This window comes from Eleutherodactylus coqui, chromosome 1 (genome assembly GCF_035609145.1).
Source record: "Eleutherodactylus coqui strain aEleCoq1 chromosome 1, aEleCoq1.hap1, whole genome shotgun sequence".
Classification (NCBI taxonomy): Eukaryota; Metazoa; Chordata; class Amphibia; order Anura; family Eleutherodactylidae; genus Eleutherodactylus; species Eleutherodactylus coqui.
In genome coordinates, this window is record NC_089837.1 from 3,741,970 (window position 1) to 3,767,795 (window position 25,826).

Consider the following 25,826-nt stretch of genomic DNA (forward strand, 5'->3'; position numbering starts at 1 on the left):
GACTGACGTCATATGACCCATGTTATGGCGATAGCCTGCTGAGGGACAGCAGAGTGTGCCTTGTGAATGACGTCATATGACCCATGTTAGGGCGATAGCCTGCGGAGGGACAGCAGAGTGTACCTTGTGAATAACGTCATATGACCCATGTTTGGGCGATAGCCTGCTGAGGGACAGCAGAGTGTACCTTGTGAATGACGTCATATGACCCATGTTAGGGCGATAGCCTGTGGAGGGACAGAAGAGTGTACCTTGTGAATGACATCATATGACCCATGTTAGGGCGATAGCCTGATGAGGGACAGCAGAGTGTACCTTGTGAATGACGTCATATGACCCATGTTAGGGCGATAGCCTGCGGAGGGGCAGCAGAGTGTACCTTGTGAATGACATCATATGACCCATGTTAGGGTGATAGCCTGCGGAGGGACAGCAGAGTGTACCCTGTGAATGACGTCATATGACCCATGTTAGGGCGATAGCCTGCTGAGGGACAGCAGAGTGTACCCTGTGAATGATGTCATATGACCCATGCTACGGCAATAGCCTGCTGAGGGACAGCAGAGTGTAGCCTGTGACTGAAGTCTAGGTGACCCGTGCAGTAGGGCTGCCCACACCAAGACTTCAGTACATCATATGACGGAGGAATTAAATGACAGAGCCCACACAGTTATGGATCCATCAAAGAATTCCCACCTAGGCTGGCTAGGCGTCTTTTATTTATAGCCCCCTTGCATTCTGGTGTCACAACATCATTGGACAATTAACTATGCAGTTTATTGGTTGGTTCCCAATCCAACATTTCTCATAGGTTTAACCCTTCTTCGTGTCCATTGGTTACATCTCATTACTCCAAGAAATATCATAGTTCTTTGGACAGTTCTCAATCCGCCCTCTGATTGGTTACTTCTTAGACATTACATGGCATTCATTGGATACATTCTGATTCTTCATTTGCATACCTTCAAGAAACTATTAAGTCGCAGTGAATAACCTCTTGACGGAGTGCCAAGAGGCCCAAGTAGCTCGAAGTTCTTATCTTATCTCAGCATCTGTCTTAGCTAAGAATATGGTCAGCGATCTGTGCAGGATGATTCTGTGGCGTAATATTTCAAATACACATATCTATATACATATAGGCATACACACATACGTGTACACTCTCTCTCTCTCTCTCTCTATATATATATATTCATATATCCAGTTCATGATTACTTTTATAACATTATTCTATCCTTAATGTGAGGCGTCACCCCCCCCCCCCCACCTTAGTTATATCTTGATATTCTTGGTGTGGCCCCTTGAGCCGACATGTGGAAGCTCCTTGACATCCTTATCTTATCCAGACATATGTCTCTCGGTACGGTTACACAACCCAGTCCATGAAGCTGCCTCTCTGGCACACTCCATGGCGTCTGTTATTGCACAGTTTAAATTCATATAATATATTAATATAAATTATCCATAATCAAGCATTTTCCATTACAAGAACTTGTGAAAAAAATTTGTATGAAAAAATAATTGAATCCACTTTTATACCTGACAGGCAATCGTGGTGAGACACCTGAGGGAAACTTCATGTTATCAGTAAATAAGGTAGAAGATGAAGATATGGTGCAGCGCCCTTCAGGAGAAAACCTCATCACCATTAATGTACCTCCAGGACTTCACAGTACAGATCTATCATATAACCCCTCTAATCACGAGGAACCTTCTCCTGACCAATCACAGATGGTTACCACAAGTGACAGACAGAATGGTGGGAAAGGGCATCAATGTAGTAAGAAAAGAAATCAGTCTACAAAAAGTTCAGGTCTTCTGACGGACAAAAGAATTCACACAGAAGAGAAGCTGTATTCATGTCCAGAATGTGGAATATGTTTTACTTCTAAATACAAGCTTGGAGATCATTTAAGAAGTCACACAGGAGAGATGCCATTTTTATGTACAGAATGTGGGAAATGTTTTGCAAGTAAAGCAAATCTTGCTACACATAAGAGAATTCACACAGAGAAGCCATTTTTATGTTCAGAATGTGGGAGAAGCTTTAGAAGAAAAGCAAGCCTTGTTACACATGAGAGAACTCACACAGGAGAGAAGCCGTTTACATGTTCAGAATGTGGGAGATGTTTTAGACATAAATCAAATCTTTTTCAACATCATAGAACTCACACAGGAGAGAAGCCGTATTCTTGTTCAGAATGTGGGAAATGTTTTACACATAAATCAGATCTTGTTAAACATCAAAGAAATCACACAGGAGAGAAACCATATACATGTTCAGACTGTGGGAGAGGCTTCATTGCTAAAGGCAAACTTACAGATCATGAGAAAACTCACACAGGAGAAAAGCCGTATTCATGTGCAGAATGTGGGAAAACATTTATAAATAAATCTGGTCTTACTACACATAAGAGAAGTCACACAGGAGAGAAGCCATATTCATGTACAGAATGTGGAAGATGTTTTGCAAGTAAAGCACATCTTGCCGCACATGAGAGAATTCACACAGGAGAGAAACCATTTACATGTTCAGAATGTGAAAAAAGCTTTAGAAGTAAAGCAAGCCTTGTTGTACATCAGAGATATCACACAGGAGAGAAGCCGTTTTCTAGTTCAGAATGTGGGAGAGGTTTTATTACTGAAGGCAAACTTACAGATCATGAGAAAACTCACACAGGGGAGAGGTCGTATTCATGTGCAGAATGTGGGAGAACTTTAATAAACAAACCTGGTCTTAATACACATCAGAGAAGTCACACAGGAGAGAAGTGACTTTCATGTTCAGAATGTGGAAAATGCTTTTCAGGTAAATTTGATCTTTTTGTACATGAGCGAATTCACACAGGAGAGATGGCATGTACCTGTTCACAGTGTGGGAGATCTTTTTTTAAATGTATTAGGCCTTGACATAAATCAGAGAAGTCACACACGAGAAAAGCAGTTTTCATCTTCTATATGTAGACAATGTTTAACAAAATTAAATTTTGAAACTCATCAGAAATGAAACCAGATTGTGATTCCTAGAAAAAATGTAACTCATCAGTGTTACGATCGTGTGGGCAACCTAAGCATGGGAGCCCACACGATTGTACCCCAAATGGGGGATAGAATGGATGGGATGGACGCACACAGATAGCACCAGGGTCACATGGGATTCACACAGGTCTCAGGCAACTGACCCTGTTCTACACGGGAGGATGACAGAATCCTTACCTAAGCGGGGGATTCGCCCCAATAAAGGGCGGCCCAGCGGTATTCGGATCTGGGCCCTAGCTGATCCTAGGAGCCACGCCACAGAACAGGAGACATACACATACTACATGACAGAGACAGAACCACAGGATTCACAGAGCCAGAATACACAGCATACAGCAGCCACAATGCAACCACTAGAAACAGATGATAAGCTGAATATAAATACTAGGTATTAGTTGATATTTCGTACAAAACATGGAAGCTAGCGGGCCAACTTCACGGCTCCTGGTATTACCGCTAGTCCCTACACTAACCAGGAGTCCAGCAGAACCGGACAGAGTTCCCACAGAAAACTGCAACAGGACAGGACACAGATAGCAGGTCACACAGCAAACTGACACAAAACTGACAGAATATAAACGAACAAACGGACATGAACCAGCAGGACACAGATCACTCAGCAAAGCTTGCAACAGGACAGAACAGAGCACTGGAAACACAGCCAGCTGCAACATATAGAAACCCAGACAGGCTCCACCCAAAGCTCACATGTACACAGATGGAACACACAGCAAGTCTATGTGTCCTCATACAGGGGGAATAGACAGTCAGCTACACAAGCTGACATAGGGAACCATGTCAAGTTACACCAATTGACACACAGAACAGACAGTCAACTACACAAGCTGACATATGTAAGCGTGTCAAGTTACACCAACTGACACCCAGAATAAGACATAAGACCTTTGGAGGCTGCACCTGTAAAGGGGGAAGGAAAAGGGGGCTGCATGTACTGCAGACTAGGACTACAGGTGTCCAAACAATCTTTAGGGAAGCAGAGAGACACAGACTTACTTGCAACCACCGATCAGAGTAGGAACAAGCTGAACATGACTGCTCACCCTGGGGGCCCAGCCAAACTGGCCAGGAGCTGGGTTTATATGTGAGCACAGATCCAGGAGATTGGCTAGCAGGAAGTCCCACACCCAGCCAGCTCAATTAACCCTCAACCACCTGTAGCTGTGCTGCTAGGAGTACATAGTACACAGATCCCAGTAGCACACATAACAATCAGTTATTCACAGACAATAAACATCCAGTAAAAGAGATTATATTTGGGTGGAATCAGCCCGGATCTGCCAAACACCCAAATTCTATGTACCTGAGGTGACCTGTGAGTGAGATCCATGGAGGAGAAGTATTTAGGATAGAAGGAAGAAGAGAAGATCCTGGCTTACTTCCAGAGCAGCGACCCTGAATTGTCCCCATGAGCCTTCTTATTACTGTAATGATCACTGAATAAACCTACTTGTGAAATATATAACTCTTATCTCCCATTCCGTCCATTACAGCACACATGGATGTTGCCCTCTTGACCTTGATGGGACAGGAAGAGGGGAGTTCAAAAGGCAACCCCCTACCACCATTCTCCAGTGTTCTTCCTGTCCCAAATGGATACAGAGGATAGTCCTCCATGGAGTGCTAGAGGAACGATGGAAAAAGATCACTTACCCAGCGGTGAAGAGCCTGGATCCTGTGTCCGCTCAGCGAACGGTGGCGGTATCTGTATCTCCGGACCATCTTCATGTGCCGACGCATGCTGGAGTATGGGCCAGACATTTGGCCGCCGCAGGCACGGAATAATGACCTGGCGGTGTCAAATTCAAAATAGGCATCGATTTGAAATGTCCTGGAGCTTACCCTGCGGTATTACAGCTGTAGTGCACCTCCTAACGCTATGGACAGCATGGAAGGTGACTGGGGAACCCCACAAATTGTGAGTAGTACACTTGGACAAAAATGCTCAGTTACAGGCTGTGTTGTTTGGTAGAATAGCTTCTATTATCGCAGCCTTTCGTAAACAGGCGTACCAGCCGACTTACTGAATGGGGCTAACATAAAAATGGATGCTGAGACACAGCTAGGGCCTGGTGCACACAAAATATCCGACAGACTAAAGTCTCTACGTCACACCTCTCCTTCTCAGATGGGCAACGGTGGTTGATCTCTACAGACTAGAGCCCATCCCTGTCGCCTAGTAAGGGGGAATTCAAGAGGGGAGAGGATGTCAGCTCCACTTTCCTAGTGTCCTGGATGGCAGCTGATTGATACTGGACAGCTGGGGAGACACTTTATCGATCTCTTTATATTACACCTTGCTTTGCTGAGGACACGGCTTCTTAGAAACCAGAACCCAGGACATGTAGTGGGAATCTGCAGCAGGTAAGACTGAATCAGGCAGTGAGGAGAGGCAGGACAGACACTATACGACTAAGCGGGGGGTGTCCTGAAGAGAGAACCATAATGTGATTTTTCTCAGTAAGAGAAACCAAGTAATCCTCTAGATATGATACCTCCTAATGGCCAACAAAAATACGTGGTCTTATTGCAAGCTTTCGGATCCTCTCAAAATCCTTCCTCGGGCATAATGAAACAGACTTGGACGGGGCATGCATAAATACAAATGTACACACATCAAAAGGCACAGAAATCTGAGACTAATTTGTACCAGACAAGATAAGCAGAGAAGTAAATACTTAAAGGGGTTGTCCCGCGGCAAAATGCAATTTTTTTTTCAACCTACCCCCGCATTCTGTCCCGTTAAAATCAATACCGTTTGTAATTTAAAAAAAAAAATCGCTTACCTCCTTCCCAGTTCGCGCAGCATCTTCTTTTAAAGATGGCCACCGGTCCTTTTCCAATGATGCACCGCGGTTTTCTCCCATGGTGCACCGCGGGTCTTCTCCCATGGTGCACCATGGATTGTCTTCTGCTTCCTTGCGTTCCACTGCCGATACAGCCACCTAATTGGCTGATCGGCACCACGTGACGGAGGCGGAGCTACGATGACGACGCGCATACCAGCTCTCCGGCGCGAGCACGCCGGAGCGGCCCCATTCACCAGGCAGAAGACCGCACAGCGCAAGCGCGTCTAAAGCAGCCCGAAGACACAGAAACTAGACGGAGCCATGGAGACGGGGACGCCAGCAACGGAGGGGGTAAGTGAATAACTTCTGTATGGCTCATATTTAATGCACGATGTATATTACAAAGCGCATTAATATGGCCATACAGAAGTGTATAACCCCACTTGCTTTCGCGGGACAACCCCTTTAATCAGTCCACTAGCAAGGGATGTGACAGTTTTATGCTCTCTGCATTGGTGCTAAGAGGTCACGGGCCTGTGTGCCATGTCTCCTTCAGACTTGCAAATAAAGAACATGAAAAAATACCTCTGCAGCGCCACCTATTGGATGGCAGCATTCCTTCAAATCAATGTATGAATTTTTCCACGTCTTTAAAACAATTATTGGGAAAAGCACCCCTTCTAGGTGTCCCCCTCCCCAGGAGAGAGACTATGCCATCCTCTGACCCACCCACCACCCATGAAACCCCACTACAGCAGTGCCATCCACATAGACACCCCTTATTACCTCTTTCAGAGCTTTCATATTCTCCACTGATGCAAAAACCCTGCTCCGATGTTCATTCCATTCTTGAGGGTATCAAAAATTACCATAAATTTATACTCCCAAACTCTTCTGTGACTTGAAGTTACCCTTCAGTATGATAACTCTCATCTGCTCTATGCTGTGTCCGTGACTAGAAAAATGTTTTGCCACAGGTAAATCTGTCTTTCCCTCTCTTATTCTGTGGTGATGAGATCTCATCCTGGCCCTCAGTTTCTGTCCTGTTTCCCCAATATAAAGCCCCCCCAAAAGAACATTCACAGCACCAGATCAGGTACACAACATCAGATGTGGAACATGTGAATGTCCCAGTGATCTTATAGTCCTGCTGTGTGTTGGGGATCCGTATCCTGTCCGCAGTCAGTATATGTCAGCAGGTCTTACATCTACTTACATTACAGGGATAAGTTCCTTTTTGTGTGTCAGAGGGCAATGCACTCCTGATTATAAACCTCCTCAAATTTAGAGGTTGCCTGTAACACAGAAGCGGAGGGTCTGGGAATAAGGTTTTCAGACAGTCATCCTCGTGTGGAGTATGATGGAGCTTCTTCGCAGTCTTCCTTAGTACCTCTAGCAAGAGAAGCTACAAACAGGCTGTACAGAGCTGATGTACGTGAAGCATAGGGGTCAAGGCAACACAAATTGATGCCCTGGAGGAACGGAATGAAAGTAAGATTACTTAAAGAGACTGTTGCTTGTGTACTTTCAGACAGGATGGACGTTGTTCAGTGAATTAAGGCGAGGCACAAAGATTTTTTCTGTTTGCCCCCATTCACTATAAACAGGTAGTCGCTCAAAGATGGATAACTGCCTGTTTAGTGATATTAGCACAATCACGCTCATAGATATACTTTGAATGCCATATTAGGTGTTGTTTGTACAAGCTCAGAGGAAATGCTGTAAACAATGCAATGGGATGTGTTACCAGGAGATTGATTGTTTTATTGTATTAAGACACAGCTTTTATAGACAAATTGGTAGTTTAAGTTGATACAGAAAGGGGTGTTATAAAGCCAAACGCAGCTGCATCATTCGTTTGGTTCAAACTGTTTTTTCTTTGAAGTGTAATGAATGATCATGTTCTGATGACTTGTCTCTCAGCTGGCTCCATTGTTCTAATGGATATGTTGTGTATCCTGTCTTTCAGTGACTTTCTGTCTTCGTCTCAGATACTAAACATCAACACTGTAAGGAATTTACTCTGCAGGACATTCCATTTGCAGAAATAACTGAAATTAGAGTGAAATACAAAACCAAATCATACAAGATATAATTTTTTTGTGAGTATTTTCATTCTCCTAGATAGTCTTTTCCTGCTTACATAAAGTTCTGAGGGCTTTCTCTAACATCTACAGGGAACCCTAACTGACACCTTAGTCATGGGGATTACTTCCACAAGGATATATGCCTATATCGCCACCCTTTTCCTGTTTCATACATTATCCCTTCCTACTGCTAGATGATATCCAGGACAAGGAAAATACACTTCAACACATTATAGTCCTCGATAGTATTTTGGGTAGACGGTTCTTGGGTAGATGGGCCAAAAAGCCAGTCAAACCACCCATAATCCTTATCTCACCTGAGGGTTTGCATGACTTTCCTAATATCCTGGATATTTTATTGTATAGATTCTATATTATCCATCAAATTAAAGCAACACATACCATCAAATGCCTCACAATGACAGTTCAATGCTAGCAACATATAGTCAGTAATGGCTCTATTTTGCAGAGTGGCTTTTTGCATGCATTGCAAATCCAAAAGCAGTAGATCAAAAGCCTGGGAGGTGGCATTTAAGGTTTTTGCAATATCACGTTATTCCATTTATTGCCTGACCATTGTATATTGCCAGACCCCAAACTCCTACTATTGACGCTCCTAAGGCTATTACTTCTGTGTTACTAAGGCGTGTAGGAGGGCAACTACAGTCTTCATTTAACTCAATAGTATCCCTTTTCTGTCTAAAAGCAAAGTATGTATGAGAGACACTTTCTGTCTAAAAGTATAGTCAGTAGGGATGAGCGAGTATACTCACTAAGGTACTACTCGCTCGAGTAATGTGCCTTAGACGAGTATCTCCCTGCTCGTCCCTAAAGATTCGGGGGCCGCCGCAGCTGACAGGTGAGTTGCGGCGGGGAGCAGGGGAGAGCGGGCGGGAGAGAGGGAGAGAGATCTCACCTCCGTTCCTCCCCGCTCTGCCCTGCAGCTCCCCGCGCCGGCCCCCAAATCTTTAGGGACGAGCGGGGAGATACTCGGCTAAGGCACATGGTGAGACAAGGTGCAATGCTCCCCTCCCCCGTCACATTAGTGTGGATATATATATATATGTGTGTGTTAATGTAGTATTCCCACAGAGAAAACCCAACATGTTGGCAACTTAACATGTCTAGTATGACTGGGGCTTACCATGGAACAGTTGGAGGTCATATTATTTGCTACATGTTGACCACAAGATTCCTACTTATTACTAAGGATATGAGCTGCATTTGTCTCTTCCTTTGATAAGCTTTCTACAATGACTGGTGTGAACCCAATTCGGCTTTCCTTTAAGTTTCACTGAGGTAATGGTGGTTAACCCCTTAGTGACCAAGCCTGTTTGCGCCTTAATGACCAGGCCAAATTTTGCAAATCTGACACGTGTCACTTTAGCATGGAAAAAGACCAGAAAGGTTTTGCATATCCAAGCGATTCTGACATTGTTTTTTCGCCACATGTTGTGCTTCATTTAGGTGGAAAAAAAAGACCGATAGAATTTGTGTTTATTTATTAAAAGTGCCAAAATTGGGAACATTTTGAAAAAATCGTCATTTTTTCACATTTCCAACTGCAATATCTCAAATATGTGCAAACATAATATAGAAATTTTTGCTAAGATTTATATTTCCATCCGTTTACTTTATTTTGGGTGCACATTGGAAAAACTTTCGTTTTTTTTTTAACCATTTAGGAGACGTACAAATGTAACATTACTTTTCAGCATTTTGAGGAACACTTTGTTTTCCTACACCAATCCAAGATTGGAAAGGCTCATAGGAGTCAAAATGATAGATACCCCCACAAGTGACCCCATTTTAAAAACTACACCCTTTAACGTATTCATTGAGGGGTGGCATGAGTATTTTAACCCCACAGTTTTTTTTTAGGAGTCAATGCAATTTAGAAGAGAAAAACAAAAATTTCATATTTTTGCAAATATGTCATTTTAAAGACAGGACTTTTTTCTATAGTACACATGAAAATTAGGATTTGCACCCCAGAATGGATACCCCTGTTTGTCCCGTGCTCAGAAACATACCCATTGTGGCCCTAATCTTACGTTTGGATGCACAATGGGGCCCAAAATGAAAGGAGCAATCGGTGGCTTTCGGAACAGAAATTTTGCTTGAAGGAGATTTAGGCCCCATTGCCCACTTGTAGAGCCATTCAGTGGCCAAAACTATGGAGAACGCCCACAAGTGACCCCATTTTGAAAAGTAGACCCCTTAACGAATTTATCTAGGGGTACGATGACTTTTTTGACTTCACAGTTTTTGAATGAATCTAAGCCAAGCCAAAGGAAAAAAAAAATACGATTTTCATTTTTTTGGTAATTCTGTCATTTCAAAAGCAGTTTTTTTTGTACCGCACATATATGAATGAAGACTTGCACCCCAAAATGGATACCCCTGTTTGTCCCGTGCTCAGAAACATACCCATTGTGGCCCTAATCTTACGTTTGGATGCACAATGGGGCCCAAAATGAAAGGAGCAATCGGTGGCTTTCGGAACAGAAATTTTGCTTGAAGGAGATTTAGGCCCCATTGCCCACTTGTAGAGCCATTGAGTGGCCAAAACTATGGAGAACGCCCACAAGTGACCCCATTTTGAAAAGTAGACCCCTTAACGAATTTATCTAGGGGTACGATGACTTTTTTGACTTCACAGTTTTTGAATGAATCTAAGCCAAGCCAAAGGAAAAAAAAAATACGATTTTCATTTTTTTGGTAATTCTGTCATTTCAAAAGCAGTTTTTTTTGTACCGCACATATATGAATGAAGACTTGCACCCCAAAATGGATACCCCTGTTTATCCTGTGCTCAGAAACATACCCATTGTGGCCCTAGTATTACGTCTATATGCACAATGGGGCCCAAAATGAAAGGAGCAACCGGTGGCTTTCGGAACAGAAATTTTGCTTGAAGGAGATTTAGGTCCCATTGCCCACTTGTAGAGCCATTGAGTGACCAAAACGATGGAGAACCCCCACAAGTGACCCTATTTTGAAAAGTAGACCCCCTAACGAATTTATCTAGGGGTATGATGACTTTTTTGACTTCACAGTTTTTGAATGAATCTAAGCCAAGCAGAAGGAAAAAATTATGATTTTCATTTTTTTGGCAATTGTGTCAATTTAAAAACTGTTTTTTTTTGGAAAGTGTACGTAGGAATGAAGACGTTCACCCCAAACTGGATACCCCTGTTTGTCCCGTGTTCAGAAACATACCCATTGTGGCCCTAATCTACTTAAAGGAAACATAGCTAGGCCTATAATGGAAGGAGCACCCGTTGGATTTCAGGGTACAACGGAATAAATTCCAGTCCCCATTGCCCACTTGTAGAGCCATTGAGCGTCCAAAATGATAGAGAACCCCCACAAATGACCCCAATTTAAAAACTAGACCCCTTAACAAATCCATCTAGGGGTGTACTGCATATTTTGACCCCAAAGTATTTGAATGAATCTAAGCAAAGCAAAAGGAAAAAATTACGATTTTCATTTTTTTGGCAATTTTGGCAATTTAAAAACTGTTTTTTTGTACAGTGTACATAGGAATGAAGACTTTCACCCCAAAATGGATACCCCTGTTTGTCCTGTGTTCAGAAACATACCCATTGTGGCCCTAATCTACTTACAGGACGCATGGCTAGGCCCATAATGGAGGGAATGCCTGCTGGATTTCAGGGCAGAACTGAATAAATTCCAGGCCCCATTGCCCACTTATACGGAAAAAAATTTGACTTCCTAAAAATAATCCCCCGCCATCCCCATTTTTTGGCATTCCCTAAATATTAGATAAAGGTAATAATATAAACTGCGTTTTATGTCCGAAGACAGGGGTAATTACGGAGGCTGGTTGGGTTGGGCACATGGGGCAAGAAAACCGGGTATCTCTCCCCCCTCCTCTCATGTATTTTGGGGGGTATTTCGTAACCTCAGCGGCGGGGATGGGGTGTAGAAAGTGGCACTGTGAGGCTTTGTAATCTTGCTGTGGTGCAGCTGTCTCACAGAGAAGGCGCTCAACAAGCTGCTCCTGGAACTGCAGGAAGACGAATGTTCCCGGGGCTTCTTGTAAATTAAGGATTACTGGTAGCGGTCTGAATAACGCCGGATTCCAGCTGTGAGCCCGGCTGTGACCCTGCGTACGGTTGCGTAATGTACTGCGCATAACTGCCTACTCACACAGGCAGTTTTTTGTTTATATTTCCCGTGCCGTCGCTTAGAGATGACCCGGGTACCCGCAGCCCGTACACAATGTGTTTGCATATGGGCTGCGGGTATATCCGTGGTCATAGAGCACAATGGGCTCTAGGTCGCAGATATTCGTGGTAAAATATAGCATGCTGTGTTCTGTTTCTACGAGTGGATTCCGTAATTCCGACCCGCTAATTGGGAGGAATTGTGTAATCCAATGCATGCGATTGATCCGTGGATTACCGCTGATCAAGCGCATGCAGAACCCGTAATTCCTCTCCGGTCATGTGTGACCGGCCTAATGTTAGATCGCTACTTTATCACGTGACCGAGGACCGCTCAACGAGGCCGCCGGTCACTGCTCCAAGCACTCAGTGACCGTTAGTCGCTGGGAGCAAGGAGATTTAAAATTTCCTGGGCTTCCTGGCTCCTGCGAATGTGTCCGGCATTTTGCCGGCGGGCGCATGCGCAGCAGCCGGAAGGGTCCATGGAGGATAATCGCATCTGGATTCAAATGCAGAAGCCTCCGAGAAGATGTTTCATCTCCTCTCACCGATCGCATCGGTGAGGGGAAATGAAACTGCCACTTTTTAAAGAACTTTTACGTGATCGCCATTATGCATTGGATAACGGCGATCACGTGACCAGTAACCGTATACCGCGGCTCCCCGTGACATCTCCAGGCTCTTGGCTACCTTTGGTAGCCAGCAGCAGAGAGATTTTATATTTCTTGGGCAATATTTCACTTTTGCGCATGCGTCCGCCATCATGCTGACGGGCGCATGCGCCGAAGCTGGGGTAAGATCCGCGGATCAACATCCCACTAGGGAACAAATCTGGGACCTTGGGTACGTAATTTCATCCCCCCTTACGGATACGATCCATAAGGGGAGATGAAACTTTAACTTTTTAAACTTTTTTTTACTTTTAACTTTTTTTTTTTTTACTTTTTAACTTTATATGATCCCCGTTATCTGATGGATAACGATGATCATATGATTGGAAACCGCATACAGCGGTCCCCAGTCATATCTCCCTGCACTCGGCTATCTGTGACAGCCGGGTGCAGGGAGATTTTGAATTTGCCGGGCTCGCCGGCTTCTGCGCATGCGCGCCGCATCGGCACATCGCAGAAGCCAGCGGGGGGTCCCGACACCGGCCGGAGGACATCGGCGGACCTGAGGTGAGTATTTTCACCTCCCCTCATGGATCCGATCCATGAGGGGAGGTGAAACTTTTCTTTTTTTACACTTTTCCGCGATCGTCGTTATCCATTGTATAACGGCGATCGCGGTACCGGGGACCGCTCAACGTGGTCCCCGCTGACATCTCCTGCCTCCCGGCTACCTACAGCAGCCGGGAGCCAGGAGATTTTAAGTCTCCCACGCCGCCGAGCCTTCTGCGCATGCGGCTGACGTAATGCCGCCTGGCGCGCATGCGCAGAAGGACGGCTACGGCGCCCGGAGCATTGGGACAGCGGGGAGTCGTGCGGTGGACCTCGGTGAGTAATTTCAGCTGCTCCAATGGATCTGATCCATCAGAGCAGCTGAATCTTTAACTTTTATTGCACTTTTATTTACTTTTTTGCGATCGGCGCTATCCATTGCATAGCGCCGATCGCAATGCCGGGGGGGGGGGGGAGTCCGAACAGCCCGGGATGACAGCTCCATGCTGTCAGCTACCTGCGGACACCGACAGCATGGAGCTGTCACGTCCACAGCCCGAGGGGCATTATTCTCTGCAGGACACAGTTTTTACGTCCTCAGAGAATAAAGCCCACTTCGGGAGGATGTAAAAAGGCTATGGGCTGGTCGTTAAGGGGTTAACAGCACTTGAAAGGCTCCTTCGTATCTTTGTTCCAATCACCCAAAAGCAAACTATGCGACCGATATTGCAACTCCGGATCTGAAATCGAGGAAAATACACATTTATAAGTGACAGTTAACTTCTGATATAAGTTACTCCCATGGAAAGTGAGGGCCTCATCCTGGGCCTTGAGAACGTATAGGCCTGTTACAGGGGCCTTATAAAACAAAACTTGATAGGGACTAATCATAGTCTTACAAGTAGGTGTGCTTCTAATGGAGTAAAGGACTAATAAAATGTCTACCTCTAATTTTTACTCTTTCATAGGGTTTCCAAGGTGAAGTTTTGACTGGGTAGGTCACCAGGCTCATGTATTTTGGCCATGTAATGTGAGCAGAGTTGTTAGAAAAATCTATAATGCTTGGACAGATCAGCGGCAGAAGAAGACCTGAAGCCAAAGAACACGATGGCCGATACTGTCAGAGCGGATACTGGCATGGATATCACACAACTGAGAGAAGCAAAACCGAAAAACATGGAGGAGCTCGCCGGTAGGCTCACCGAGGGCCGTGAACAACTAAACGGCTCTCAACAATATAATGTACTATGACTTCTGGTACATCATATGTACAAATTACTCAGTTTAACAATTTCTTTAGCCCTATTCTTAGTGTTAGTATTTTTATTTATTTTATTTTACAAGCTATGCCTCTAGCTATTGTGAAAAGAGATCTATGCAAACCAACATAGGCTCTACAAAATACCTACCTTTGGTTGCTGTTTGTAGTCAAACTGTAGTCGCTTAAATGAATAGTCTGACTGAGGCTCGCAGCAAGAAGATATCTTGACCAATTGGCCTGAGTTGTGATGGGCGCAACCCTGTATAAACCGTGTCAAAGCAGTGTTGAATCCTGAGGTAAGCCAAGCAGGAGACACTAAACCACACATTATCTCCTTAGATTGAGGAGTTAGCCCTTGACCCGGCGGTGACATTATAAAGTAGAGGATGCAGGAGAGGTATAGGAGTTCACCATTCCTCCAGACCCTGTCAATGTTCTGTTCAGCTCCTTTCTTTTGCCACTCATCCTTTTTCATAGAATGGTACAGTTGGAAGAGGTCATCTGGGCCAACCCCCTGCTCAGTGCAGGATTCACTAAATAATCCCAGACAGATATTTATCCAGCCTTTGTTTGAACACTTCCATTGAAGGAGAACTCCCCACCTCTGGTGGCAACCTGTTCCACTCCTTGATCCCCCTCACTGTCTGATATCTAATCTGTGTCTCCTCCCTTTCAGTTTCATCCCATTGCTCCTAGTCTTTCCTTGTGCAGATGAGAATAGGGCTGATCCCTCTGCAGTGTGACGGCCCTTCAGATATTTGTAGACAGCTATTAAGTCTCTTTTCACCTTCTTGCAAGCTAAACAATCCCAGATCCTTTAACCTTTCCTCATAGGACATGAGTTTCAGACCACTCACCATCCTGGTTGCTCTTCTCTAACCTTGCTCCAGTTTGTCTATGTCTTTATAAAGTGGGGTGCCCAGAACTGGACCCAGTATTCCAGATGAGGTCTGAATAAGGAAGAGTAGAGGAGGATAATGACCTCCCGTGATCTAGACTCTATGCTTCTCTTAATACATCCCAGAATTGTGTTTGCCTTTTTGGCTGCTGCATCACATTGTTGACTCATGTTCAGTCTATGATCTATTAGTATACCCAAGTCTTTTTCACATGTGCTGCTGCTTAGCCCAATTCCTCCCATTCTGTATGTGCTTTCTTTATTTTTCTTGCCCAGATGTAGGACTTTGCATTTCTCCTTGCTAAATACCATTCTGTTAGTCGCTGACCACTGTATAAGCTTTTCTAGATCTTTTTGAATCCTCTTTCTCTTCCCTAGTGTTAGCTATCCCTCCAAGCTTTGTGTCATCTGCAAATCAGTTTTCCATCAATTCCGTCCTCCAGATCATTTGAAACAATGTTGAGCAACACTGGCCCTAGGACAGAGCCTTGTGGTCCCCAGTTGATACATTCTTCCACTTGGATGTGCAGCCATTTATGGCCACTCTGTGAGTACGATCACTCAGCCAGTTCTAAATCCACCTAACAGTTGCCTTGTCAGTCCCATATTTGATCATTTTATAAAGAAGTATAGTATGAGATACTTTGTCAAATGCTTTACTAAAGTCAAGATATACTTTATCCACCACATTTCGCTGATCAACCCAGTAGGTGCTTCTGTCATGGAAGGAAACTAGATTTGTCTGGCATGACTTGTTTGTTACAAACCCAGCATGGCTCTGGTTAATTACTCAATTTTTATCTAATTCCTTACATAGATGCTGTTTAATAATTTGTTCAGAGATTTTTCCCGGTATAGAGGTCAGACTCACAGGCCTGTAGTTTCCTGGATCCACCTTCTCCCCTTTTTTGAAGATAGGGACAACTCCTGTTCTCAAGGAATTTTCACAGATTCAGGCGAGTGGTTCAACAATAGCCTCCGCTGCTTCCTTTAGTATCCTAGGATGTAATTCATCAGGACCTTGAGACTTGAATTCATGTAAGTTAGCTAAGTGTTCCCTCACCATCTCTCTGCTTACAGATAGCCTGCAATCTTTTTATTCCACGAATAGCGCAGGGAAGATCAGCTGATGTTACATCTACTTTCTAAGAGAAAACAGATACAAAATAGGAATTTAAAAGTTTCTCCTTTCCAACATCATTTTTAAACAATTCACGTTTTCATCCTTTAACCTCTTAGTGACGAAGCCTGTTTGCGCCTTAGTGAAGGAGCCAAATTTTGGAAATCTGACATGCGTCGTTCAACGTAGCATAACTCCGTAAAGGCTTTACATATTCAAGTGATTCTGACATTATTTTTTCAACACATGTTGTACTTCATTTTGGTTGTAAAAAGAGACCAATATAATTTGTGTATATTTATTAAAAGTGCCAATATTTGAAAAATTTTGAAAAAAGTCATTTTTTTCACATTTTCAACTGTAATATCTCAAATATGTCCAAACAAACTGTACAAATCTTTGATAAGATATATATTTCCATCTGTTTACTTTATTCTGAATGCACACTTGAAAAACTTGTGTTTTTTTTTAACCATTTAGAGAACGTACAAATTTAACATTACTTTTCGGCATTTTGAGGAGCACTTTGTTTTCCTGCACCAAGCCAAGTTTGCAAAGGCTCATGGGTGTCAGAATAATAGATACCCACACAAATGACCCCATTTTAAAAACTACACCCCTTAATGTATTCACTGAGGGGTGTCATTAGTATTTTGACCCCACCAGTTTGTTTCAGGAATTAATTCAATTTAGAGGAGAAAAAATAAAATTTCATATTTTTGCAAATATGTCATTTTAAAGACAATTTTTTTTCCTATAGTGCACATGAAAATGAGGATTTACACACCAAAATGGATACCCCCGTTTCTCCCGTGTTCAGAAACATACCCATTGTGGCCCTAATCTCATGTCTGGATGCACAATGGGACCCAAAATGAAAGGAGCAGTCCTGTCTTTCAGAACATAAATTTTGCTTGAAGGCGTTTTAGGCCCCATAGCACTTTTGTAGAGCTCTTGAGCGGCCTAAACCAAAGAGAACCCCCACAAATGACCCCATTTTGAAAACTAGACCCCTTAATGAATTTATCTAGGGGTGTACTGACCATTTTGACCCCATAGTTTTTGAATGAATTCAAGCAAAGCAAAAGGAAAAAAATTGTGACTTTCGTTTTTTGTCAATTCTGTCATTTTAAAAACAGCTTTTTTTGTACAGCACACATATGAAGGAAAACTTGCACCCCAAAATAGATACCCCTGTTTGTCCCGTGTTCAGAGACATACCCATTGTGGCCCTAATCTTTTGTCTGGATGCACAACGGAGCCCAAAATGAAAGGAGTAGTCGGTGGCTTTCAGAACAGAAATTTAGCATGAAGGTGATTTAGGCCCCATTGCCCACTTGTAAAGCCCTTGAGCGGCAAAAACGACACAGAACCCCCACAGATAACCACATTTTGAAAACTAGACCCCCTAACGAATTTATCTAGGGGTGTACTGTGTATTTTACACTACAAATTTTGAATAAATCTAAGCAAAGCAGTAGGAAAAAAATTACAATTTTCATTTTTTTGTCAGTTGTATCAATTTAAAAACTGTTTTTTTTTTGTACAGCACACATAGGAATGAAGACTTTCACCCCAAAATGGATCCCCCTGTTTGTCCCGTGTTCAGAACCATACCCCTTGTGGCCCTAATCTACTTAAAGGACACATGGCTAGGCTTAAAATGGAAGGAGCACCCGTTGGATTTCAGGGTACAACAGAATAAATTCCAGGCCCCATTGCCCACTTGTAGAGCCATTGAGCGGCCAAAACAATAAAGAACCCCCTCAAATTACCCCATTTTAAAAAATAGACCCCTTAACGAATTATTTTGACCCCACAGTATTTGAATAAATCTAAGCACAGCAGAAGGAAAAAATTACAATTTTCATTTTTTTTGGCAATTTTGTCAATTTAAAAACAGTTTTTTTGTACAGTGTACATAGGAATGAAGACCTTCACCCCAAAATGGATCCCTCCATTTGTCCCGTGTTTAAAAACATACCCATTGTGGCCCTAATCTACTTACAGGAAACATGGCAAGGCCTATAAAAGAGGGAACACCCGTTGGATTGCAGGGCACAACTGAATAAATTCCAGGACCCATTGCCCACTTGTATGGAATAAAAATTGACAACTTAAAAATATTCCCCCCCTCCACGCCCTTTTCGGCGTTCCCCAAATCTTAGATAAAAGTAATAATGTGAACTGTGTAGTATTTACAAAGACAGGGGTAATTACGGAGGCTGGTTGGGATGGGTACATGGGGCAATAAAACCATGTATCCCCCCTCCTCTCATGCTTTTCGGGGGTATTTTGTGACCTCAGAAGCGGGTATGGGGTGTAAAAAGTGGTGCTCTGTGAGTCTCCGTAAGCTTGATGAGGTGCGGCGGTCTCACACAGAAGGCGCTCAACAAGCTGCTCCTGGAACTGCATGAAGGCGAGCGTTCCCAGGGCTTCTTGTAAATTGCGTATTACAGGTAGCGGTCTGAATAACGCCGGGCTCACGCAGCCGTAGGTGGAATCCGCTTGCGCAGGCCCACAGCGGATCCCAGCTGTGACCCTCCGTACGGCCGCGTAATGTACTGCGCATAACTGTCTACTCACACAGGTGGTCATTTGCAGTATATTTTTTTTGTTATTTGTATTTCCCGCACCATCGCTTAGCGATAACGCGGGTACCCGCAGCCCGTATACAACGTAGTTGCGTATGCGCTGCGGGTATATCTGTGACCATGAAGCACAATGGGCTCTATGTTGCGGATATCTGCGGTAAAATAGAACCTGCTTCCTTCTCTTTTCCGTGAGTGGATTACACAATTCCGACCCGCTAATGTGAGCGCAATTGTGTAATCCAATGCGATTGATCTGCGTATTACCGCGGATCAGACGCATGCAGAATCTGTAATTCCTATCCGGTCATGTTAGACCGGCCAAAGGTAGATTGCCACCTTTTTATTACGTGACCGGCGACCGCTCAACAAGGTCACTGCTCCAGGCTCTCGGCGACTGTTGGTCGCTGGGAGTAAGGAGATTTTAAGTTCCCCAGGCTCCTGGCTTCCTGAGCATGTGTCCGGTGTTTTGCCGGCGGTCGCATGTGCAGAATCCGGGAAGGTTCACGGAGGAAGATCGCGGCGGGGTGCAAATACGGAGGCCTCCGGTAAAAAGTTTCATCTCATCTCACCGATCGCATCGGTGAGGGGAGATTAACCTTCACCTTTTTTTAACTTTTACGTGATCGCCATTATCCATTGGATAACGGCGAACACGTGACCAGGAACCGCTCACCGCGGCCCCCCGTGAAATCTCCAGGCTCTCGGCTAAGTTTTGTAGCCAGGAGCAGGGAGATTTTAAATTACCACAGCTTTTGCGCATGCGCCTGCCATTCTGGCGACGGGCACGTGCGCAGAACCTGGGGTAAGGTCCGCGGATAAATCCGCAAGCCTTAGGTACGTCATTTCATCCTCCCTCACAGATATGATCCGTGAGGGGAGATGAAACGCAAGTTTTTTTTTACTTTTTTAAACTTTTTTAAAAACTTTTTACCCTTTTTTTTTTACTTTTTACCCTTTTTTTTTTTACTTTTTACACTTTATTTTACTCTACATGATCACTGTTATCAATTGGATTTCCTGGGGCTCGAGCCCCTCTGTGCACGTGCCCGATGATTGACATCGGGCGCGCATGCGCAGACGGGGGCTTCAGGTCCCGGGACATTGGGGAGGACCGAGGTGAGTATTTTCACCTCCCCTCATGGATCCGATCCATGAGGGGAGGTGAAACTTTACTTTTTTTAAACTTTTTAAACTTTTTCGCGATCGCGGGCCCAGGGACCGCTCACAGCAGTTCCCGTTAACACCTCCTGGTTTCCGGCTACCTTCAGGAGCCAGGAGATTTTAAATTTGCCGGGGGCTCCCAGGCTTCTGCGCATGCGCCTGACGTCATCGTCTGGCGCGCATGCGCAGAAGGCCGGCAGTGGGTCCGGGAGGACCCGATCTTCGGGGGACACCGCGGACAAGCCGGGTGAGTATTTTCAGCTGCCCTGATGGATCCGATCCATCAGGGCAGCTGAATATCTACATTTTTACGCACTTTTATTTACTTTATTGCGATCGACGCTATCCATTGGATAGCGCCGATCGCAATGCCGGGGGGGACTGCCCGCATCCTGGGATGACAGCTCCATGCTGTCGGCTACCTGCGGGCACCGACAGCATGAAGCTGTCACGTTCTCAGGCAAGTGGGCTTTAATCCTAAGAGGATGCATAAAACTATGTCCTCTAGGATTAAAGCCCAATTACTGAGGACGTAGTTTCCCGATCGGGCCGTCACTAAGGGGTTAAACCTCCTATAGCATCTGTGATTTTTCTTTTGCTTTTGACCCCCAAAATCCTTTTTTTATTGCCTCTGGCCTCTGTTCCAAGCCTCAATTCATTATCAGCTTTAGCTTTTCTGACACTTGCCCTACAGTTTCTGCAGACCCCATTATATTCTTCGTTAGATATTCCCCCTCTTTGCATTGGATAAACATATTTTTCTTCCTTCGATTGGTAACGATTGTGCTTTGAGAATCTCATTCCACAATATTTCCCAACCTTCTTGGACATTTCTGTCCTTAAGAACATCCAGCCGTTGGATTCTTCCTTTCCTCTTTCTGAGTTCATTAAAATCTGCCTTTCTGAAATCCAACCTTGAGGTCTGAGTTTTCTCAGGTCTTCCTCCCCTTGTTATCCAACATCCGAGGATATCATGATCACTGCCTCCTAATGTCCCAGCCATCATTACTTCCTCAACCGTTCCCTCCCAGTTTGTAAGAATTAGATCCGAGATCACAGATCCTCTTTTTTTCTCTTCTACCTTCTGGAAGATAAAGTTGTCAGCAAGAGCGGATAAGAATCTGTTGGATCAGTTTCTTCAGAAATCCCATGTTACGGTACCCTACCTGATGATACGCCAGCACGGGTTGCCCTAGAACTTACCCACAACCCCTGTCCCTGCCTACTTGCCTCCACTCCTGGCTAACCCCAGGCGGGCAACTGGGCGGCGGTCACTACACTCGCTAGGGACCGAGGAGGGACGCTGGCGTACCAAGATGGAACAGGGTAGGATACCGACAGGAAGGGCAGGTGAAGAAAACCAACAGGAAATACAGGCAGACCGAGGCACATGGATAACCTGGCAGATATAGCAGAAGCTGAAAGCAGGAGACTGTCAGAGACAGGAAGCTAGCACACTGAAACAGAAACCAATAACTGGCAGTGCATGGACCTCACTGCCAGCCTTATAAACAAAAGCCTCCGCCCAGGGGCAGAGAGGGGGAGGCGACACCTCCCAGCAGAATCCCATAACAGGGACTCCTGCATAGAGCTGCACTCACAGAAGCCCACGTACACGCTGCTGCCGCCCGGACCCACGAGCGCGCGCACCGCGCCGACCAACCACCCGCGGCCCCGGCAGCCGCCGCATGGTAACATCCCAGCTCTGAAGCTTGAATCTCTGTGGAGATGAATGTTTTCCTAACATACAACACAGCACCTCCTCCCCTTTATTAGGTCTGTTCCTTATAAATACATTGTATCCTTCAAGCCTTGTATCCAATCATGTGTATCATCCCTCCAAGTTTCCGTGATGCCGATGACATCATATTTCTCTTCCTGTGTTTGGAGCTCCAATTCTCCTTGTTTGTTTCCCATAGTCTGTGCATTTGTGTAGAAACATGTTAGTTTGTGATCGGGGTCTCTTGCTCCTCTGCTTGCCTTCAGAATGTTTTGTCTTTGTTCTTCCTTTCCACTCCTAATAGCGTGGTTCTCAGATGTTTTACCTTTCACTTCCCTTCCCGTATTATTCTGGTGTAAAGCTCTCCTCCTGGACATCTCTGAGGTAACTCTCTCTCTCTCTCTCTCTGCTGCTCCCTGAGGTAACTCTCTCTCTCTGGTCATCTCTGAGGTACCTCTCTCTCCCTCTGGTCATCTCTGAGGTAACTCTCTCCCTCTCTCTGGTCATCTCTGAGGTAATTCTCTCTCTCTGGTCATCTCTGAGGTAACTCTCTCTCTCTCGTCCTCTCTGAGGTAACTCTCTCTCTCTTTCTCTGGTCATCTCTGAGGTAACTGTCTCTCTCTGGTCATCTCTGAGGTAACTCTCTCTCTCTCTCTGGTCGTTCCTGAGGTACCTCTCTCTCTCTGGTCGTCTCTGCGGTTACTCACTCTCTTTCTCTGGTCATCTCTGAGGTAGCTGTCTCTCTGTGCTCATCTCTGAGGTAACTCTCTCTCTCTCTCTCTGGTCGTCTTTGAGGTAACTCTTTCTTTCGCTGGTCATCTCTGAGGTAACTGTCTCTCTCTGCTCATCTCTGAGGTAACTCTCTCTGGTCATCTCTAAGGTAACTCTCTCTCTCTCTGGTCCTCTCTGAGGTAACTCTCTCTTTCTCTGGTCCTCTCTGAGGTAACTGTCTCTCTCTGCTCATCTCTGAGGTAACTCTCTCTCTCTCTGGTCGTCTCTGAGGTAACTCTCTCTCTTTCTTTCTTTGGTCATCTTTGGGGTAACTGTCTCTCTCTGCTCATCTCTGAGGTAACTCTCTCTGGTCATCTCTAAGGTAACTCTCTCTCTCTCTGGTCCTCTCTGAGGTAACTCTCTCTTTCTCTGGTCCTCTCTGAGGTAACTGTCTCTCTCTGCTCATCTCTGAGGTAACTCTCTCTCTCTCTCTGAGGTAACTCTCTCTCTCTCTCTCTCTGGTCCTCTTTGAGGTAACTCTCTTTCTCTGGTCCTCTCTGAGGTAACTCTCTCTCTCTTTCTCTGGTCATCTTTGGGGTAACTGTCTCTCTCTACTCATCTCTGAGGTAACTCTCTCTCTCCCTCTCTCTCTCTCTCTCTGGTCCTCACTTAGGTAACTCTCTTTCTCTCGCTCTCTGGTCCTCTCTGAGGTAACTCTTCCTCTCTCTGGTCCTCTCTGAGGTAACTCCCTCTCTCTGGTCCTCTCTGAGGTAACTCCCTCTCTCTGGTCCTCTCTGAGGTAACTCCCTCTCTCTGGTCCTCTCTGAGGTAACTCCCTCTCTCTGGTCCTCTCTGAGGTAACTCCCTCTCTCTGGTCCTCTCTGAGGTAACTCCCTCTCTCTGGTCCTCTCTGAGGTAACTCCCTCTTTCTGGTCCTCTCTGAGGTAACTCCCTCTTTCTGGTCCTCTCTGAGGTAACTCCCTCTTTCTGGTCCTCTCTGAGGTAACTCCCACTTTCTGGTCCTCATTGAGGTAACTCCCCCTTTCTGGTCCTCTCTGAGGTAACTCCCCCTTTCTGGTCATCTTTGAGGTAACTCTCTCTCTGGTCCTCTCTGAGGTAACTCTCTCTTTCTGGTCATCTCTGAGGTACCTTTCTCTCTCTCTCTGGTTGTCTCTGAGGTACCTCTCTTTCTCTGGTCCTCTCTGAGGTAACTCTCTCTCTCTCTCTGGTCATCTCTGAGGTAACTCACTCTCTCTGGTCATCTCTGAGGTAACTCACTCTCTCTAGTCGTCTCTGAGGTAACTCTCTCTCTGGTCCACTCTGAGGCAGCTCCCTCTTTCTGGTCATCTCTGAGGTACCTCTCTCTCTCTGGTTGTCTCTGAGGTACCTCTCTCTCTCTGGTCATCTCTGAGGTAACTAACTCTCTCTCTCTGGTCATCTCTGAGGTAACTCTCTCTCTCTGGTCGTCTCTGAGGTAACTCTCTCTCTCTGGTCGTCTCTGAGGTAACTCTCTCTCTCCGGTCATCTCTGAGGTAACTCTCTCTCTCCGGTCATCTCTGAGGTAACTCTCTCTCTCTCTCTGGTCGTTCCTGAGGTAACTCTCTCTCTCTGGTTGTCTCTGAGGTAACTCTCTCTCTCTGGTTGTCTCTGAGGTAACTCTCTCTCTCCGGTCATCTCTGAGGTAACTCTCTCTCTCTCTCTCTCTGGTCGTTCCGGAGGTAACTCTCTCTCTCTTTCTCTGGTTGTCTCTGAGGTAACTCTCTCTCTCTGGTCCTCTCTGAGGTAACTCTCTCTCTCTCTCTCTGGTCATCTGAGTTAACTCTCTCTCTCTGGGCATCTCTGAGGTAACTCTCTCTCTCTCTGGGCATCTCTGAGGTAACTCTCTCTCTCTCTCTCTGGTCCTCTCTGAGGTAACTCTCTCTCTCTGGTCCTCTCTGAGGTAACTCTCTCTCTCTCTGGTCCTCTCTGAGGTAACTCTCTCTCTCTCTCTCTGGTCAACTCTGAGGTAACTCTCTCCCTCTCTCTGGTCCTCTCTGAGGTAACTCTCTCTCTCTCTCTCTCTGGTCAACTCTGAGGTAACTCTCTCCCTCTCTCTGGTCCTCTCTGAGGTAAGTCTCTCTCTCTGGTCATCTCTGAGGTAACTCTCTCTCTCTCTCTCTCTGGTCATCTCTGAGGTAATTCTCTCTCCGATCCTCTCTGAGGTAACTCTCTCTCTCTCTCTCTGGTCCTCTCTGAGGTAACTCTCTCTGGTTGTCTCTGAGGTAACTCTCTCTCTCCGGTCATCTCTGAGGTAACTCTCTCTCTCTCTCTGGTCGTTTCTGAGGTACCCCTCTCTCTCTGGTTGTCTCTGAGGTACCGCTCTTTCTCTGATCCTCTCTGAGGTAACTCTCTCTCTCTCTCTCTGGTCATCTCTGAGGTACCTCTCTCTCTCTGGTTGTCTCTGAGGTACCTCTCTCTCTCTGGTCATCTCTGAGGTAACTAACTCTCTCTCTCTCTGGTCATCTCTGAGGTAACTCTCTCTCTCTCTGGTCGTCTCTGAGGTAACTCTCTCTCTCTGGTCGTCTCTGAGGTAACTCTCTCTCTCCGGTCATCTCTGAGGTAACTCTCTCTCTCTCTCTGGTCGTTCCTGAGGTAACTCTCTCTCTCTGGTTGTCTCTGAGGTAACTCTCTCTCTCTGGTTGTCTCTGATGTAACTCTCTCTCTCTCTCCGGTCATCTCTGAGGTAACTCTCTCTCTCTCTCTCTCTCTGGTCGTTCCTGAGGTAACTCTCTCTCTCTCTCTGGGCATCTCTGAGGTAACTCTCTCTCTCTCTCTGGTCCTCTCTGAGGTAACTCTCTCTCTCTGGTCCTCTCTGAGGTAACTCTCTCTCTCTCTGGTCATCTCTGAGGTAACTCTCTCCCTCTCTCTGGTCCTCTCTGAGGTAACTCTCTCTCTCTGGTCATCTCTGAGGTAACTCTCTCTCTCTCTCTCTGGTCATCTCTGAGGTAATTCTCTCTCCGGTCCTCTCTGAGGTAACTCTCTCTCTCTCTGGTCCTCTCTGAGGTAACTCCCTCTTTCTGGTCATCTCTAAGG

At 45.3% G+C, this 25,826-nt stretch overlaps 2 pseudogenes; one reads left to right on the forward strand and one right to left on the reverse strand.

Moving 5' to 3' along the window:
• LOC136617211 (zinc finger protein 665-like) overlaps positions 1 to 25,826 on the reverse strand; it is a 515,737-nt pseudogene that overhangs the window by 218,690 nt on the left and 271,221 nt on the right.
• LOC136615602 (oocyte zinc finger protein XlCOF22-like) lies at positions 1,312 to 7,941 on the forward strand (annotated as a pseudogene).